We start from the raw sequence: 8,348 nt of genomic DNA on the forward strand, positions 1-8,348 counted from the left end.
TTTTTTTTTTTTTTTATTTAATTACCCACCTTCATAGTTAGCGTTGCGTTGAAATAAGATCGCGTTTTTTCAAGTAGTGTTGCGAATACGTAATGCCCAAAATTCTTCCACGGGGACTGTGGTAGTACAGTCCTGTTCCTGAGGAGAATCACCTGTTGCAGCTATAGAGCTGCAGGTGGATGGTCAGGCATCAGCAGCCTGGACCATGGCTGCCCATAATTTTGCGCTATTAGTGTTGCGCATTTTTACAAATAGGTGCATAAATTAGTATTTATTAGTGTTGCGTTCGTAATCAATACATCTTAGCATGATTATTTTCGGGAATTATCTGTTCTTTTCTTTCTTTTTGTATTTTTTTTTTTTATAGATTTTTTGTAAATGATAAATTAATTTTTATAGCAAATATTGTGAAGCACCCTTCGCGTTTGATTTTGTAAATTTTCTGTATTGTCGGTAGATTTAACAAATTAGTGTTGCGAAATTTGGAATGATATTTCACTCACGGTTTTTCACTCGGGTTTAATTGAGTGAAAATTTTTGTTTCGGTGGCCCTGCTGGCTACCATTGTGTTTTGTTTTTCAGCGCCCTTTATTACCGAAATATTTGTTATTAAAAATACTGCTGTATAATATATTTTTTTGTCTTGAATAATTTTTTTTTCTTTTTTTTCATAAAAGATTAAATTTTTTCAAATCAATCTTGTAAAATAATGTTTGCTACAGTGACATTTACTTGAGATGTGGATAAAAATTCGTATCTTAGAATCAAGAATGTCCGAATTTGTTTGACACTAATTAAAGTTCATTCGCGAACCTCGTCTATTTTTAATAGAAATTTTGCAAGTAAAATGGTTCGTGTCTGCAATTCGACTCTTCGTACAAATAATAGTATTTTCTTTCTTTTTTTTTTTTTTTTTCCGTGTTCGGAGGAATTGCGATTTTTCCAATTTTTTCTTTCTTTTTTTTTTTAAATAACCGCGAGTAAATTGCAGTAAAGTAATTACAAGTTTTTGAAAAATTTTGTTTGAATACCATTAAAATTCTTTTTAAATACAACTTGCTTTCTTTCAGCTACCAATTTAAAAATACTTTTTTTTTTATCTATTAATCCAGTACTTAAGTCTGTTTCAGATTTATTAATTTCCAAAATTTACGTATCGCTGTACTTGATAAGCTTATGTACATATGTAAGTACGTCAGAGGCTCAGAAGTAGAATAATATACATGAAAGGAAATGACTTAAAGGAAAGTGATGTGTGAGCCTCATTTATTTATTTATAATCTTATCATATTAATTACTATACTTAATTACATCTCGTATAATTTTACTAATTTTCCTGCAGTTTGATATGTTTCAGGAACCATTGCGAGACCTGCGGAGATGAAGCGAGGAGATTCAAATTCTATATAACTTCCACATTCTTTTTCCTTAAAATTCAGATTTTTGTATAGATAGGGTTCTAAATCAAATCTTTAATCCCTTGTCTAAGTGGAATATATTTCTATATTTCTCATGTGCAGACTCTATTTTGATATTTCTCATGTGTTGACTGCATTTCTACATTCCTGACATGTAGACTGTATTCCTACATTCCTGACACGTAGACTGTATTCCTACATTCTTGATATGTAGACTGTATTCCTATATTCCTGATAAGTAGACTGTATTCCTATATTCCTGATAAGTAAGCTGTATTTCTATATTTCTGATACGTGAGCTGTATTTCTGTATTTCTGATAAGTGAGCTGTATTTCTGTATTTCTGATAAGTGAGCTTTATTTCTATATTTCTGATAAGTAAGCCGTATTTCTATATTCCTAATAAGTAAGATGTATTTCTGTATGTCTGATGTGTGATCTGTACAACACCTCCTCCTCTTTCCGTCCAAGGTTTTATACACATATACTATGGTGTATAAAAAATAATTCGAATTTTTATTTCGGTAGGATTTACAAAATTTGTTTTAGAATCTCTTATGGACCACTGGCGGAAGGCAATCACATGGTATTTTCCTAATTCTTTCTTTCAATTTGATATTTGACATTTAGAATGAATTAGATTTAGTCAGGTAGGATGAATTAGTTTTTTAGCCAGGTAGGACGAATTAGATTTTTAATCAGGCAGGACGAATTAGATTTTTAATCAGGCAGGACGAATTAGATTTTTACTCAGGCAGGATGAATTAGATTTTTACATAGGCAGGATGAATTAGAATTTTTGCCAGGCAGGGTGAATTAGATTTTTAATCAGGCAGGATGAATTAGATATTTAATCAGGCAGGACGAATTAGATTTTTAATCAGGCAGGACGAATTAGATTTTTACTCAGGCAGGATGAATTAGATTTTTACATAGGCAGGATGAATTAGAATTTTTGCCAGGCAGGGTGAATTAGATTTTTAATCAGGCAGGATGAATTAGATATTTAATCAGGCAGGATGAATTAGATTTTTAATCAGGCAGGACGAATTAGATTTTTACTCAGGCAGGATGAATTAGATTTTTACATAGGCAGGATGAATTAGAATTTTTGCCAGGCAGGGTGAATTAGATTTTTAATCAGGTAGGATGAATTAGATTTTTAATCAGGCAGGGTGAATTAGATTTTTAATCAGGCAGGATGAATTAGATTTTTAATCAGGCAGGATGAATTAGATTTTTAATCAGGCAGGACGAATTAGATTTTTAATCAGGCAGGATGAATTAGATTTTTACATAGGCAGGATGAATTAGAATTTTAGCCAGGCAGGATATTTTTAAGCTAAGTAAGATTTACGTTTAGATAATATACTTGGAGGTTAAGATGTTAATAGTACTTAAGTAAGGAATTAATACGTAAGCAGGGGATTTACACTACAATGCTAGGCTTGTTTGTATTGAAGTAATATATCATTCAGGTAGTATTAAGGTTAACTAAAGGTAATTATGCATGTTAATAATTGGGTTTATATATAATTAATGGTGGTATTGGTTGTATTAAGTAGTAGTAGTATTGCTTGGTATTAAGTTGGTTAAATAAATTTAATTCTTAGTGCTTAAGTTTAATGCTTACGCTTAATGCTATTTTATGCTTATTTTGTTCATTTATTTTTTTATTTTATTCTTTTATTTCTAGGTTTAGTTGGAGGTGAAATTTATCCTTTATTTTCAGGTTTAGTTCCAGGTGAAATTATTCATCTTTCATTTTCAGGTTTAGCTTTTCGCGTCGATTTTTCTTTTCAATCCTTTTTGCCATTGTTTTGTACAACGATCAAAGATTGAGCGTTTTGCAATCGTGCACAAAAAGGACAATTTATTTGAATGTTGATTAATTTTTTCGCGATTGGTGGGAGGATGGGTCGTGGATAGGGTGGGTCTCCATTCGCAGCACCTCCTCGTGGTGAGACTTGGGCAATCTGTATTATTTGACATATCATTTCTAATTGTTTCACTATAGTTATATTATTCATAACTGATAGGTATGATACAATTATGAATGATATAGCAAGTAATATGAGCTAATTGGCTGCGATCTTAATGTTGTACATTTTTATGTTACATTAGGTAGAAAAGATCAATGAGGGATCTTCTTGTGATTAATGTTATTTAGATTTTAGATATAATTTACATAGGTATATCAATTAAAATAGCGTTCATCGAAGTCTATACCTGGTTTCTAACAAAGGTTCTGTTTATAAAAGCATCCGACGGCAACCTGTCACATTGGCGCTATTTTTCGAAAACAGATTATCCAAATCCAAAAAAGTCAGATATCCCGACACAGAAATTTTCACTCTATTAAAGTAGATCGACGAAACCTAATCGATAAGCCTAATTTCGCTTAGATAAGCCACAACAGGAAACTACGCACGGCATCCGACGGCAACCTGTCACATTGGCGCTATTTTTCGAAAACGGATTATCCAAATAAAACTATCAGAAACTGTCTTCACAAAGCTATTTTAGCTAAATATCCTAATCCCAAATGGAAATCTAGGATCTACAATCGACAACTATACAGTGCGTTTACAAGATTTGCTACCTGTCATTTTATTTCGTAAATTGACCATCAAAATCGTAAAAAATGAGGGTAAACTATTAGAAAAAACTCTATTTCTAATAATGTTAACCAAATATCGTAATTGACAATCGAAATTTTCGATCTAGAATCGATAATATATATCTACGCAGTGCTTTTACCATCCATCACTTGATTTTGCAAATAGACTATCAAAATCGAAAAAAAAACTGGGAAAATTATTAAAAACTGTCTTTTCAGAAAAATCGGCAGTGTGATAAAAGTATTGTAATAACTCAGGAGTGTATTGGAATATGTGATGAAGGTATAGAAATAAGGAGACATTGGTTAAGATTATGTTTTTTTATGGTAACGGTTTCTTTTGCCACGTAATCGAACTTTCTAGAAAAATCCTCGCACCCCGCACACGTCCACAGCTCACGGACAACTTACATATGCATATACATATAATTTTTTCAAGACGGCATGTCCTGACACGTTTCGTGCCCCCGCAGCCCCCATACGTGACGTCACTATCGCTAGACAGTTCGCTGATTGGACGAGAAGCAGCTTGCCCTTCTGTTTCCTATACGCGGCAGACCGAGAATTTTGAAATTCTCAAAGCATAGACAGACAACGAACCATGCTTGCTAGTTTCGAAGCCATAATAAGTCTTCAATGTTTTGATTTTGCTTCTCTGGCCTGCTCGCACCAGCGACTTCCTGTATAGTCAAGTGTTCTAAGAAATGTTTTGGAATGTAACGTTCGCGTCTCTACCTAATTGGTTTCCGTGAATTTTACAGTCCGCTGAACATTGGAAGTGGAAGGGGAAACCGTTTCTCGGCTAATCAGCGAACTGCCTCGCGGGAAGTACGGCGCGGGGGGTCAGTCAACTACGGAAACTTGTCGCGATCGGACGTGTCACCTGGTACGTATGTAACCTACCGCGGCTTATCTATTGCGCAATACGTTCATTTCTTTTCTCTTATCATTTACACACTACTGCTAACTATGATCGATTAATACATGCTTGTTTATTAACTTGTTAAACATTATTATAGTAAATCTATCTCGTTTTTTACGCCTTTTCTGGTTTTATAATTTTTAATTGCTCGTCAAAGTTATCAGTAGTTTAAATTTATATATGATTGTCTAATTTTATCATAATTAGTTACAGTTTCATATATTTATCTTAAATTTTATATTTTCTTTTGTGCAGATCATTAATGGATTGCAAGGATCATGTAAGATGCATTGGACGCCAACGAATGAATTTGAGAATCAAATATGGCCGCCAACGAACAAAGGAATATGACCACCAAGGAACGTATAGAGAACGAAGTATGGACGCCATGATGGACGTCATCTTTGTCTTCGAATCTGGCAACTTTTCGTGATAATCTGGTAATATTGAATTTATTACAACGAAGTCAGAGGTAATATAGGTTCGTAAGTACTTTCACTTATTGAATCATCGGTAATTTGTTTGATACGTGATATTATAATACATCGTTAATATTCGATTCTTAAATTGAAAGTAAATTCGGTAAATTCAGTAAATTTATTAGATGAATTTGAACAAGAAATTGAAATAATTTACATTTTACTGCATGTCTGTCGCGAATATTTTCTAACGTCGTCATAATTTGCCCGTTAACAATTATTTTTATTATTTATACGAAAGAGTCGCAATTACATACACGAACAATTTTCGACGCGAGCCTAAAATCGGTTATTGCGCAGTATGATTGCGCAGCCATATTTCGAAGCCTAGTAATGAACGGTTTCATATAATTTCTTGATTTCAGCTGTATTACGGCACAATACTTCTGATATTTTACATTTATTCGTTGGTATTTTAATACGTGTTCTGTTTTCTACATCTCTCGTCGACGAAACGAATAACGGTCAGGCTAACTTCGTAAACACAGCTGCAGTTTTTTCTAACGAACGTTCGACAGGGAGACGAACTCTCTACCCCATTCCCCTCTCCCCACTAATTTTTTTTCTTTCAGGAATCTTTGTGGTCGCGCGCAAGGCGACCGGTAGAGTCAGTGTTTGTTTCCGTATCAAGTTTCAAGGTTTCCGTCTCAGAGCCCAGTAGCTCGCAAAATATAATCTTAATTGCCATACGCGAGGGTAGAGTCAGTGTTTATTCGCCGTTCGAAATTAAAGCGAACGCGTTAATAATCTTTTATTTTTCTTTTTTTATTTATTCATGCCTTTTCTCCTAAATATTCGTTACCGGTATTAAAGTCAGTGCTTGCCTAGAAAGGATTCACAACGATGCTCCAGAAGCCAAGAATGTAAGTATATTTGTACATTGTAAATTAATTGAATGTCTTTAAGAATAGACTGTAATATTCGATGCTTTGTTACAGATTTTTCCAGCCATTTCACCATCCATCCAGTGAGTCTACCTTCATGATAGTCTTCACGATGACGGTCTTCACGACGACGGTCTTCACGACGATGGTCTTCACGACGACGGTACTTTTCATGACTTCTTGCCAGCAATTCTTACCAGCAGCCATGTTCTCCGCATCATTGGTGAGTCGCATGCTTTTTGGTTCCTCTGGTCACTCAATCATGTCGTAGGATGAAAGGTCCAAATCGACACGAGTGATTGGTTGTATTACGTAGAATTTTTGATGAGCATAGTGACCGCGGGTATTTATTATACCCGTGAGTAGTAACAAAATGTCTATTGTATTTTATTTATTAATTCAGGTTAGGTTTTCTTGCACATCGCGTTTCTGAATAATAATAATTAAAAATATGGATAGTTGGCTCATAGTATATTGAAATAAATAATACAGTATTGTTAATTAGTTTACTATAGAATAAATATTGAAATAAATATTTGAATACCGATATGTTGGAATATTTTGTAGTGCAGAAGTCGAATGCCCTTCGACTTCGTTACTATGAAAATTATAATTACGACACAGCAACAATGATTATATACCTTATCATTGTTGTTTTAATAAATAAATGCCAATTCCATTTTTTGCTTTTTACTAATGTTGAATAATTTAATAATTTAATTAATTTTCTTTCGTTCAAAAAAGTATTGGATATTACGTGCAAGAAAACATTTCGCGACAGATAGATTTTGGAATCAAAGCAATAAACTTGAACTCTATTTTTGTTTTCGAAAATGTGCTTTGATGAAGAAATCATCTGAGATTATTTTTATTGCTTTTCAAATTAGAGTCAATTATTTCATTACGTCGAGTCTTTGTGTTTGCTTTCACGAATAAATTCCTTGTTCATTATCAATATTTTTTTTCAATATTCAAATTTCAATAATTCTTTAATTTTATAAAGTAGAGTCATTGCAGATAAATTACAAAAATACAAGATGAAAGAACGTTAGTCCGTTAAATAAACGCTGTATGCACTGATCATGCTTTTAGTTCAGGATTTTCAGGTTTAACCCTTTCCGTGTTCATTGCCAGGAACCCACTCACGTGCCCAGGTGTTACTTGGCTGGGTGAAAGGCAATGGGCATGATGACCATAGTTCATAAGATTATAATGTTTTTAGCGGCTGACGATGAGTTAGGGTATCGTGCACGACGTATTTTCCACATTGTGTGTGTGGATAGGTTGTGGAATTACGTCGTTCGTACATTTGTTTCCTTCCCTTTTCCGAATATTTATGAATTTTGAGAATTCGTGAATATTAGTCGCAATAGTAGAACATAATCCGCTATTAAATACAACGGATTACGGATAGTATAAACGCGGTAATGTTACCAATTTTCGTACTTCCGCGATTATGAATTTTTTTCGGGAACTGATATACTCGCGCTTTACGCAAAGGTCCCTAGCCATCGTCAGCCGATTTCAGTAAATGGTACGTACAATTAAAGTGTGCAAGTAGTATGTTTACACTCGGGTGTCGGGGGCGTCCCGGGACGCTTACTGTAGTGTAGGATCTTTGCGCCCGGGTGATGTGTGAGAACCGTGGAGTGTGGTGTGTTGGAATGCTTGAGTTTTGCCATTTTTAAATATAGGGTTAGGTAGGTAGGTAGTATACTCTCTGGTATGTGTGATAATTATAAGTAGGTAGGGCCGGGCAGGTTGGCACAGTCTCTGATCGGGCAGGCGCGTTTCGCGTGCACAACCTGTTTCAGGAAATATCATTTGAATAGTCGACGGTGAAGTTGGCACGATTGGGTGTTGCCATTCGTCACTAGCTTTACCTATCGATTTTTTCAAATTTTCGTCGCGGTCGCGGTTGTGGTCGAACGTGTATGTGCTCGAGTTTCTGCACGTGTGCACGAACAACGATCATTCCGATCGTTGCTTGTCCATGTGAGTCTCGATTAGCTTTCGCGGTTTGTA

The sequence above is a fragment of the Eufriesea mexicana genome, unplaced genomic scaffold, assembly GCF_001483705.2.
Source record: "Eufriesea mexicana isolate 0111107269 unplaced genomic scaffold, ASM148370v2 scaffold798, whole genome shotgun sequence".
NCBI lineage: Eukaryota > Metazoa > Arthropoda > Insecta > Hymenoptera > Apidae > Eufriesea > Eufriesea mexicana.